The sequence below is a fragment of the Neoarius graeffei genome, chromosome 9 (genome assembly GCF_027579695.1).
Source record: "Neoarius graeffei isolate fNeoGra1 chromosome 9, fNeoGra1.pri, whole genome shotgun sequence".
NCBI lineage: Eukaryota > Metazoa > Chordata > Actinopteri > Siluriformes > Ariidae > Neoarius > Neoarius graeffei.
The window spans coordinates 57,812,115-57,825,083 of NC_083577.1; positions in this window are offsets into that span (position 1 = coordinate 57,812,115).

Consider the following 12,969-nt stretch of genomic DNA (forward strand, 5'->3'; position numbering starts at 1 on the left):
CAACGCTGACGTAGGATTCAGAGGGAGGCGTCCTGCACGTGACGTCACAAAAATCAATGCTTGCCGGGAAATCCAAATGCCAAGTTTTTTCAGAGGCGGGCCAATTCTCTTCAAATGGCTTGATTTCAACTGAATTTTTCTGGTATTACGCAAGGTAAAAAAATTGCACAAAATGCAAAATGTGACAGATATTTGACCAAAGTTTAATATAAAATAGGAGAATTACATTGATCTTGCTCCTGAATTTACCCGTGATATGCACTTTAAAGGGCTCCTGACAGCAAAATTATGCTCTAAAATAGGTTTCTGTAATAAAACTACAAACACCACTGATCACTTTCATGATAGAACTAACCACCAACAGAACGAAATCAGTAGATTTGTCTTTATGCAAAGTTGCGTCAATCTGGCCAAGCGCTAAGCCACTGTCAGTGGCCGCCATATTTGCCGTGATGTCACATGCAGAACGACTGCTCGGCCTTCAAGGCAGCTATGGCTGATGAAACAGAGTGATTTTCTGACCAGTCTTCAGAAACTGAGGCCCTTTTTGAGGTTGACACTGGACATGTCGGATTACATGAAGACGAAGCAGTGGGTGGCATTTTGCCTTATCGTTTTGAGCCGTATCTGGACGATTTGCCTGCAGAAGGCGAGATTTCCGGCTCAGACACAGACGACGACGGGTCCAATGCAGAGGATGTCGTGATCCCAGCTGACATCGGGAGGCTCCAAAACACTGAATGGTAATATAATAATAATAGATCTAGTCCTCTTGGGGGGGGCATGCGGACAATATTACCGCACTGATTTCCTTTTTAAAAAATATGCTCTCTTGAAAGTTCATGGTCTTATAGATTTGGGCCGTTTTCTCACATTTTTATTTGATAAGAATAAAAACTTCTATGAACTGATGAAATTCAATTGCATGTTAGGCCTATAAGGTCCAGCCAACATGGTATTGCAGCGGAACTGTGACAGAACTTTGAATCATGAACAAATTCACCTATTGCTATTATTTATTAGTAAATATCTCATTACAAGATGGAGATCTACACTGAAAAATCATCAATCAACAACTAATCAAACAAGTGTCACATGTGTGTCAGAGGCCCACCTGTCATTGGGAGACCACATGTCCCGTGTCCGGCGCACTTTGTTTTGCCTGCTCTTCGCGTCTGATGGGATCCTTGGGAAAGGTATACAGACTATACCCGACTTCCCTGGTGTTTGAGCAAAATCCAGCCACACAACGAGCAGGCATATTCACCAAAATAAACGACTCAGACGCAAAAATATTCACTTGCAAAGCACTGGTGAACAACGAGAAGTTGAGAAAATGTCTGTCAGTGGTTCTGCATGTGACGTCATATCTGCCTTCTTCCTCGGCCGTGGGTTGGCTCACTATGATATCGACTTATCTGCGTGGCGGGCCATTCAAAATGATGTTTGTTACTATTCTGTCGCGCGATGTGTGAAGTAAATATGTCATTTTATTCAACTCAATATGGCTGAAATTAACAATTTAACATATTTTTTGCTGTCAGGAGCCCTTTAAGGTTTTGACTTTTTGCTCCCATTCCCACACAACACCATTACTGCATAATAATGGAAAATGTACGGTTTTCACTGTGAATGGGAATGGGGTATTAGAATCCTAACCAGCTTTAATGGTCCCACACTGACACTGTTAAGACAGTACATCATGTAACAGTAGCGTTTTATAGATACCTCTATGAACAGATGGATGGATGGATGGATTGATGTTCTTTACTGATCACCAAAGGGATATCAAAAGGCAAAAGAAATGTAATGATTAAATTGCATGATTTGGCTGTGTATTTTCAATTCAGAATTTAAATACATGTATAGTGTTATAGGTTACCAAAATATTGTGGTTTAGAGGCTAGTTTGATTTCACACTAACAGGTAAATAACAGCACAGGGAGCCTGATATATGTCTTTTAAATGTCTTTTAAATCCATAATGTCCATCAATTTATTTTAGGAATCATGCCTGCAAAAGAAAGATTTTTAAAAAGGTATTGACTGCAATTAAATACAGATTTTTTGTTTGCACCTTTGTTAGTACTCATTCTCTGAACATTTTTAACAGACAGAGACTATAATGGGAATTATACGCACTGGGTGCGATTTGCTGGGGGGGATGGGGGGGATCATCCCCCCCTCTGGTTTTTATCTCTGCTGAAAAAAAATCCTCAGGGACAACCCCGTCAGTAAAACAAACAAACCAAAAAAAAAAAAAGTTGACATGACAGGCATGTTGTGACACAGTTTTCTATGGTCTACATTGCACTCACTTTCAAAATGACCCGAAGTGGCAGCTTTGATGTTCACGAACGTCCCCAGCAAATAGATACATTGTAGATAATAACAATATCCAGAGCGTGAACGTGGATTTAGCGCCATGAATCACATCCTTATTGATGAGCGCAACAGAATGAATGTATCCACACTCACAGCCTTCTTTTCCTCGCTGTCAGTGGGCCAGACGTGCGTTCCTTCCCTGCTGAGAAATTCGCAGAAATGTGGATTAAAGAAGGGCGAAACGCGGCGGATAGCGCACCGACGGGAAAGCAGAAAAGGCCACATGAACTGCGCCATCAGAGCAAACTGTTCATTTAGTATTCATGTATTTTAGTGATTTTCGAGTCACTGTCCATTTAATCCGGAGGGAGAGAAACATCACAGCAACGCGACAAGCAATGCGAACTTTGTTGTGTTAGTGTTCGTGTATTTAGTCAGAGAGATAGGAAGATGAATTTACTATCTCTGGTTTAGTGTTCGTTTTCATTTAGTGTTTGTGGCAGCGGGGGCGTGGTCAAGCATCGGTCTATGACAGAAGGACGGCAGGACAGAACTGATTTCACACAACTCGCTTTTATTCAGCTTGTATCTGCACTCGCACACACATCAGTCGTCTAGTTGTGGAGAGAGCTCCCGCTGCTCTCGCCCTCTCTCCTTAAATAGGGCGCGGTCACTGGGAAGACACACAAACACATGAATTAACGACAGGTGTAGTGATTCTACCACTTACCTTCCCTGACTCCGCCCTCCTGTCATAGACCGATGCTTGACCACGCCCCCGCTGCCACAGTGTTATTCATTTGATATCATCGGATGTTATTGAGCTGTTAGCCTATTGTTACCTTAGTTTTGTGACGTTTCATGATTAAAAAAAAAACATCCCCCCTTCTGGTTTTTTGACAAATCGCACCCTGTATACGCATATAATAAAAAAACCTCTTTACTGATCTTGCATTACAGTATATTATTATATTATTGAGTTAAGCTTTAATGCTATCCTTCAGGATGGTGTTGCGTCAGCGCATATTAATGTGTGGTAATTACAAACACATTCCCCAAATAATAAGACCATTTTCTCTAGCCTGCTGTACATAATTTGTAGATTAATTAAAATTAATTATCTTACATTATTATTGTTCTTTAATTTCTACATTATATAATTGTATGATCAAAATACATGAAGAGAGTATTAGACAATATAATTACTGTTGATTTGAAAACTGCACAGTAGGCAAATGAATGGGTGTGTACAGCAGCGATCTCCTCTGACTGGCTGTGTCCTCATCCCCTCCTCCAGATGGTATGGAAGAACCATGGCCTGCAGGATGTGATCAATCCCTCGAGACACATGAAGAATACTAAACTGTTTTTTCTTTGCACCCCTGCTTTGCCTTAATATCTATTTAAGCCTTCCTTTGTCCTGTGAGAGGAAAAGAAATGAAGTCATGTGGATTTTAATTAGTATAAAGGGGAAAAATGATGTCTTGCAAAAAATAACGATGTCACTGTGACTTTATGATGCTAAATGATTAGTCATCATAATCTCTAATTAAGTAAAATAATGAATACAACTGCAAAACACTGTGACAAAAATTTTAATTATCCACCTGTTTTCATCACTCAGTAATTTTGAACGTTTTCATAAAACTGTCGTAATAATCACCATGCAGGACTTTATTATAGTAATAGCTCATATACAGTGTCTTGCAAAAGTATTCATCCCCCTTTGTGTTTGTCCTGTTTTGTCGCATTACAAGCTGGAATTAAAATGGATTTTTGGGGGGTTAGCACCATTTGATTTACACAACATGCCTACAACTTTATTGTGACACAAACAATAATTAAGATGAAAAAACAGAAATCTGGAGTGTGCATAGGTATCCCCCCCCAAGTCAATACTTTGTAGAGCCACCTTTTGCTGCAATTACAGTTGCAAGTCTCTTGGGGTATGTCTCTATTAGCTTAGCACATCTAGCCACTGGGATTTTTGCCCATTTTTCAAGGCAAAACTGTTCCAACTCCTTCAAGTTAGATGGGTTGCGTTGGTGTACAGCAATCTTCAAGTTATGCCACAGATTCTCAATTGGATTGAGGTCTGGGCTTTGATTAGGCCGTTCCAAGACATTTAAATGTTTCCTTTTAAACAGGGCTCTCAAGTTTTGAATGCAGGCAAGAGTGACACCCCCCCCCCCCCCCACGGGTTGCAGGAATGGGGGTCTTTCATTAATAATATTATTATTAGTGTTGCTGTTATTAATAACTGCTCAGACTTGCAGAAGAAAGGATAGCACATGGCACTGACAATTCAACCAAATACAAAGTCTTTATTCAATTTCCGTGTATTGAATAAGTGTATGTGTGTGTGAGAGAGAGCAGAGAGAGAGAGAGATTATGACTGGTGGTGTTTATTGTAAGTGTTTGTTGGATCCCACTTAAAACAGTTCGGCTCAAGTCCAGCCATTTTCAGGGTCATGATAGAGGCCAATGTCCCGTCCAGAGACAAGCTGTTTCGGATTGAGGTTTTGTTCAGACTGACCGTTGAAAATACCCTCTCTGCGTCAGCATTTGAATGAGGAAGCACCAAAACCAAGGTTGTTATCTTTGATAACCTCCCAAATTGGTTCAAGCCAGTCGCCTTTGAAAAAGGAACCAAGGGCCTCTATTACTTAAATGTTTTCCTTTTATCTTAATAATGAGCAAGTCATGTTGTGTGCAAAAAATTTCTTACTTTGTTCTTTTTTGAGGACATTCTTCCCCAAAACTCCTCAACGTCAAAGGATGTTGGATCCTGTAATCTGTAATAGTTGGACTTTCCTCTTCCCTATATCTACCCCTGGAGTCACGCAGTTTCTATATTATTGTTTTAATGAGAATTCAACGTCGTAGACGCCGCAGTTTGGGGAGAGAATTTCAGGGGAATTTCGGCTTCCCTTGTTGTCTCTGAGAAATCGCCCCTGGTGTATAGAGGCCCATTTCCAGCAACTATCACTCCAGTGTTCTAATGGTACAATGTGTTTGCTCATTGCCTCAGAAGGCTAATGGATGATTAGAAAACCCTTGTACAATCATGTTAGCACAGCTGAAAACAGTTTAGCTCTTTAGAGAAACTATAAAACTGACCTTCCTTTGAGCAGATTGAGTTTCTGGAGCATCACATTTGTGGGGTCGATTAAATGCTCAAAATGGCCAGAAAAATGTCTTGACTATATTTTCTATTCATTTTACAACTTATGGTGGTAAATAAAAGTGTGACTTTTCATGGAAAACACAAAATTGTCTGGGTGACCCCAAACTTTTGAACGGTAGTGTGTATACATGTTATTTCACCTCCCTCACTGCCATCACCAGGAACTACCTGCAGGCCAGGACAATGATAACATTTTAACATAGCCTATGGAAATCCGAAGTTTACACATTATCATCACGCACAGAAATTGCAAAACTGCAAAACTAGTTTTAAAACCGCTAAGTTCCAACTGTTAAACATAGCGAGAGGCTGGGCTACGTGTGTGTGTGTAAAGTGTAAACCAGTGCATCCTGACTTTCTAACTATGCCTGTGTGTTGCGTGAGCGGCAGTCAGTCAACAACTCTTCGCAAAGTTTCCTTATGAAACAATATGCTCGCTGAAATTATGGCAGGGAACGCCAGATTAAACATTAAAACTGCCTTCTGAGCACTGTATACAGGCTACCACCGAAAGAAGGAGGCTACCAGAAAGGCATCTCTACTCCGTACGATTTTACTTTCACTACGACATTACTTTGAACAGACTATCAAAAAATTGCAAGGTGATATGATAAAGTAAGGCACAGTTTACTTACAGTTTTTTTTTTAAAAACGATGCAATCACTTTCTGCCTTTTGGCACCCTTCATCATGCCATGTTGGGGTCCTGAACTAGGAGGAGCTGTCCCCGATATGCCTGTCAAACTTGTTGTGGGTAACCATAGCAACCAAGCTCGAGCTCGCAACCTGTGCAGTCTGCGCAGTTGCAACTATGTATGTACTGCTGTGCACCTCAATAAACTGAATGGTAATTAGTCTTTTGATTTTTCTGTGAGGTTTGCCTTATGCAAAGAAAGACAGCATAGACGTTTTTTCCTCCCTATAAGTGGGGGGGACCAAACGAGGTGAATTTAAATCTGGGTGGGACGAATCCCCCCCGTCCCCCCCTCTATCTGCGCCCGTGAGTAGAACAGCCAGTGAACCGCAGTGTGTTCTTCCGCTGATGTCACAACATGGCCGCGAGCCACGGACCCAGTTTTCTTGCGCTGTGCAATTAAAAGTTGGATATTCGCGTAACAACAGCTTCTTTTCACGTAATTATAACAGAAATCTAACATGTTTGCCATGTTGTATAGTTTATTTAAGAAATTGCATAGAGTCATGTTCGTGTCATCAGCACTTTAAGCAATGGCTTTTTTCTGGCCACTCTTCCATAAAGCCCCGCTCTGTGGAGTGTACAGCTTAAAGTGGTACACAAAGTGGTAAAGTGGACAGATATTCCAATCTCCACTGTGGATCTTTGCAGCTCCTTCAGTGTTATCTTTGGTGTTTTTGTTGCATCTCTGATTAATGCCCTCCTTACCCGGTCTGTGAATTTTGGTGGGTGGCCTTCTCTTGTCAGGTTTGTAGTGGTGACATATTCTTTCCATTTTGCTATAATGGATTTAACCCTTTGGTGACTGACCCCTTGAAAATGGTTCCTCCAGGAACGATGACGTTTCAGTTGTCAAGACAACGGAAAAACTAAAATACAAAAACAGAAAGATACTTCACAATGCTCTTGTGCACAAAACAAAATGCTCTTGTATTTGTATTTGTATTTTAGTTTTTCCGTTGTCTTGACAACTGAAACGTCATGGTTCCTGGAGGAACCATTTTCAAGGGGTCAGTCACCAAAGGGCTAATGGCGCTCCCTGGGATATTCAAAGTTTGGGATATTTTTTATAACCCAACCCTGATCTATACTTCTTCAAAACTTTGTCCCTGACCTGTTTGGAGGCTCCTTGGTTCTCATGTTGCTTGCTTAGTAGTGTTGCAGAGTCAGGGTCCTTCCAGAACAGGTTGATTTATACAGACATCATGTGACAGATCATGTGACACTTTGAATGCACACAGGTGGATCTTAATCAACTAATTGTATGACATATGAAGTGAATTTGTTGGACCAGCTCTTATTTAGGGGTTTCATACGAAAGGGGGTGAATACCTATGCACACTCCAAATTTCTGTTTTTTCATCTTAATTATTGTTTGTGTCAGAATAAAACAACAATTTTCACCTTTAAAGCTGTAGGCATGTTGCGTAAATCAAATGGTGCTAACCCCCTCAAAATCCATTTTAATTCCAGCTTGTAATGCAACAGAACAGGACAAACACCAAGGGGATGAATACTTTTGCAAGACACTGTATTTTTTTGTTTTGTTTTATAAATTACATTATTGCATGCCATAGACCACGCTCCACAGTAATGTTAATATAAACATAATGTCAAGACCAAAGTGATATCTGTAGTCTTGGTCTATATTGTATCTCTGTCAATTTACCCACTTCCTGTGTTTGCTAATGGTGGGCTTTATTTTTATTTTGCTTTAGTTTTAGAACCATTGGCAAGTCCAGACATACACTCTATGGACAAAAGTATGTGGACACCTGACCACACACACACACACACACACACACACACACACACACACACACACACACACACACACACATATGTGGATCTTCCCCACACTGAGAATGTCTTTGCATGCTGTATCATTGCGATTTCCCTTCACTAGAACTAAGGAGTCCAAAGATGTTCTAGCATGATGCCACTGTACACCTAGCAAGGCACATGGTTGACCAATTTTGGTGGGGAAGAATACAGGTGGCCTGCAGAGATCTCTGATCTCAACCCCATTGAACACATTTATTGTGAATTGGAATGCTGACTATGTTCCAGGTGTCCTCGCCCAACATCAGTGCCTGACCTCACTAATGCTTGTCTTATCTCATCTCATTATCTCTAGCCGCTTTATCCTGTTCTACAGGGTTGCAGGCAAGCTGGAGCCTATCCCAGCTGACTACGGGCGAAAGGCAGGGTACACCCTGGACAAGTCGCCAGGTCATCACAGGGCTGACACATAGACACAGACAATCATTCACACTCACATTCACACCTACGGTCAATTTAGAGTCACCAGTTAACCTAACCTGCATGTCTTTGGACTGTGGGGGAAACCGGAGCACCCGGAGGAAACCCACGCGGACACGGGGAGAACATGCAAACTCCGCACAGAAAGGCCCTCGCCGGCCACAGGGCTCGAACCCGGACCTTCTTGCTGTGAGGCGACAGCGCTAACCACTACACCACCGTGCCGCCTCCATGCAATTTTGTCTGTATATTGTGCATATATTCCTCTTGCAACTGCACACATTTCCTATTTGTTTTATTGTAGTTCCTGAATAATTCATAGTAGTTACCAAAATATGCTTTAAGATGAATAACTGAATAATAACCAGAGACCTTAAGTTGTTAAGCATGAAAAATCAAGCGTGTCAAGCATGAATTTTCCAAGGAAATTACTTTGTTTGTGAGAAATATATATGGTAACTTTACATTGCCAGCACGTTTTAGGAGCAACATCAGTGACACAATTATTTAAAAATCTTTAACCTGCAGTCCATGAAATATTGCAGTAAAGTACAGTTTAGAAGGGGTATGAGGAAAGATACAATTTTGCATATCTAATCTCCAGTTATTTAAATTATTATTACTGTTATTATTATTTTTTACATTTGTGGAACTAAAGGTTTAACTGAGTGCAATGTGTGAAGGGTTCACACAAAAAACATACTATTTTGGTAAAGAGCAAAATCCTGTTTCCAGGACAAATAGAACAATCAACAAGCATGTCCTTACACAGACATATTTTTCATACACTTAATTATCCTACTGTTTCAGCAATTATATTATCATCCCAAGACTGAATTTGATTTTTAATTGCATGAGTAGCTCTTAAAAGGAAACTCATTTCAGTTGGTATAACTGTCTTGGCGTAAGCCCAGACACCAAAGCGTTTGTGTGTTACTTATTCACACCGATTACATCCCATTTAAATCGATTCACTGTTATATCAAGACCATCTTAAGCAGGGCCCATGCATGAACATCAGGTAATTAGGTATCCTGTTTATTTTATTTATTTATTTTTTTTGTAAATGTCATTATTTTGAAAATGTAATAATAGTAAAAATGGCTAAAATGAGCTGATATGGATTCAAAGACCTCATAGATGGAGATAGTGAAACTCATCAGTTCTTTGCATACCAAAGGAAATATATAAATGTCAAACAATGAACTCAGCTGCAGGGGAATATTAACTACAAATTATTTTCTGCATATTTCTTGCCTTCATGAATTTATTTTATTTCAGACTGGTTATATTATCTGATCTGCATTTTTTTGTCTTTTATTTAACCACTGAATGGGTTCAGTAATCATCAGTCACTGAATTTCTATTGTTTTCTTGGAAATGTATTAGAAAGAAATTGCTTATTTTTAATTATTATAATGATTATAAAAGATAGAAATGTGGATACAATCTACTTTTTTTCTGCCGTGACAGCAATATGAGTAATTAAGAGAGGATGAATTAATTCTTCTGTACTCTTCTAATCTCACTGCATTTCATTTACATGGTCTGTATTTAGGGCACATGCATACTGGTTGAAGGCAGGGTGCACAGACACTAGCTAAGTCTGTCTGGAATTCTCCCAGTGTCCCCGTCTGAAGGACTTCGCCTCCTTTTGCCCTTCTAACTTTAATGATTCTAATTCCCCATGCAAATACTATTCATTTGCTTCAGTTGAATAATTCTGGCTTCTCCTTAACCCTGAGGCTGTGGGAACAGAAATATGGGGGAAGACCTGGCAATTACAAATTTCTACCCTACTTTGTGTGCCCTAACTTATCTGAACTACACTGCCTGTTGTGGAATTGAGGAGAGGAGGTCAAACATTGCCGTCGGATGGTGCACTGATTGAAGAAATTTCTTTCGCCAAATAATACATTTAAAAAAACTCATGGCAATGTTATCCATGTGAGGCATATTTATACATGACTCATTAATTACTGGGTCAGTTATAGGTGGCAGTCTGTGATGCTGACTGAATGTGTGTATGTGTGTGTATGTGTGCATACACAACTGCAACCCAACAGGGGTGATAATCTCTCATTACCCATGGTCCCCAGGGTATTCCTGTGTGGTATGGTGTGGGACAATCCTGAGCCATATTCTTCCCAGGGGCAGATGGAGCAAAGGCAGTCACTCGATATATGAGCTCCCATGCCTCTTGTCCAGTGTGCTCAAGCACAACACATTCATCACTGCAAAGATGTGGCTACTAAATCAACATGATGGAACCCAGATTCCACTGTCCTTGTTTGAATGCTGTCATGTAGTATGCCACATTGAATGCATTATCTGTATTATTGCCATCATGAGCATTCTGTACAGCTGTGTCTTACACACATTATTCCACAAATACATACACAGCCAGGCGGAACAAACTGAATAAATCTTATTGCTGCAAGCTAAATGTCTGACCAATTATCAGTGAAATGTCAATATAATATTACATGGGAAAACATAAAATATAGAGATAAAATATATTTTGTTTACACAAAACAGATTTAGTTTCCCAGATAGTATAGTTCTGGCTTTAGAACTGAAACAGTATAAAGATCTAATTTCACAGTTGAAAAGTCTTATTTAGCTGTCTGGCGGCATAGTTAGCCCATTATCACTGTGTGTCTATTAGCCTTGGGCAATGCCTTGAACAGAGAAAGAGAGATCATTGTTTCAGAAGTGCCTCTCTGGGACTTCACTATAAATGCACCAAATACACTCACTTCAGTATGTGATCTAGGTTTTTAATATACTTTGAAGAAACCCTTCAGTGGCAAAGGAAATTGTGGTTTTGTCTCATTATTCCATTGTACAATTGGTCTGTGTGCTTGGGGCAAGACTGATCACCAGTGGGCTTATTATCATTATGAGAACATTTAGTGCCAGTCCCTGTTGCCAGCCATGCTGATTGTACAGAAACATCCCTCTAATAACCTTAACAAGAATATTGCCCCAGGATGGCCAATGTCTTTCACAGAGAGGGGCTGTAAACTGCTGGAGGCAACACATACACTGTCCTCACAAAGTCACCCTGTGCAGCTTCCCTCTTCCTCTCATCTTTATGGCTTCCAGTATTTTGCTCAGGTTCACTAATCCCCTAACCCTCATTTACTGAGCCTGCCTTTTTCAGCTCTCTGTGAGTAATCACATTGTGCCAGTGGAGGGAACAGTCAAACTGATCATAACATTTACATCACATAATGGTCAAATACATTTTCTCTGAAACCGACTGTATAAATAGATTATGTTATGAACATGTCTAATGCATGTAGCATGCTTGGGTGTTTAGTGGTCATTCATAAAAGAACCCAAATAAAAATACAGACAGGCTATATATATATATTTCAGCAGCACGTTTTTTTGGAGAGATCCACCCAAAATCTTTATTACAGGAGTGCAAGGCTTATATACGCTATGGGCTCCTAGCAGGGTTGCCAGGTCCAGCAAAACAAACAAACAAACAAACAAACAAACAAACAAACAAACAAACAAACAAACAAACAAAAATATTCGAGTTTTAAAAAATGCTAATGACTGTCACACCGGAAGCTGAAACTATCCCAAGGTATTTAACATCTACATGCATACAAATTTATAAATAATTTTTTAAAGTAAACACGGAGCCCCTCCTCCAAGTTCGTCCCCTGTATGATGAAAATGTGAATAAAAGTATTTAGATTCGTTTGTGCATTGTTAGTGCACATTTTGCACACAAAGTAGAAACATGTGCTCAAAGAATTTTAGAGAAATGTGCCCTTAAATGTTTTAAGATATTTTAATGTCACAGCACCCCAGGGCTCTCAAGTTTTGAATGCAGGCAAGAGTGACACCCCCCCCCCGTTGGAGGAACCGGTTGGACGGGTCGCAGGAATGGGGGTCTTTGATTAATAATATTATTATTAGTGTTGTTATTAAAGGATAAACACACGGCACTGACAATTCAACCAAATACAAAGTCTTTATTCAATTTCCGTGTATTGAATATGTGTATGTGTGTGTGTGAGAGCAGAGAGAGAGAGATTATGACTGGTGTTGTTTATTGTACGTGTTTGTTGCCTTTTTGGAGTCCTTCATCATTTGTGTTGTTGGCTCCCACTTAAAACAGTTCGGCTCAAGTCCAGACATTTTCAGGGTCATGATAGAGGCCAATGTCCCGTCCAGAGACAAGCTGTTTCGGGTTGAGGTTTTGTTGAGACTGACCATTGAAAATACCCTCTCGGCATCAGCATTTGAATGAGGAAGCACCAAAACCAAGGTTGTTATCTTTGATAACCTCCCAAATTGGTTCAAGCCAGTCACCTTTGAAAAAGGAACCAAGGGCCTCTATTACTTAAATGTTTTCCTTTTATCTTAATAATGAGCAAGTCATGTTGTGTGCAAAAATTTTCTTACTTTGTTCTTTTTTGAGGACATTCTTCCCCAAAACTCCTCAACGTCAAAGGATGTTGGATCCTGTAATCTGTAATA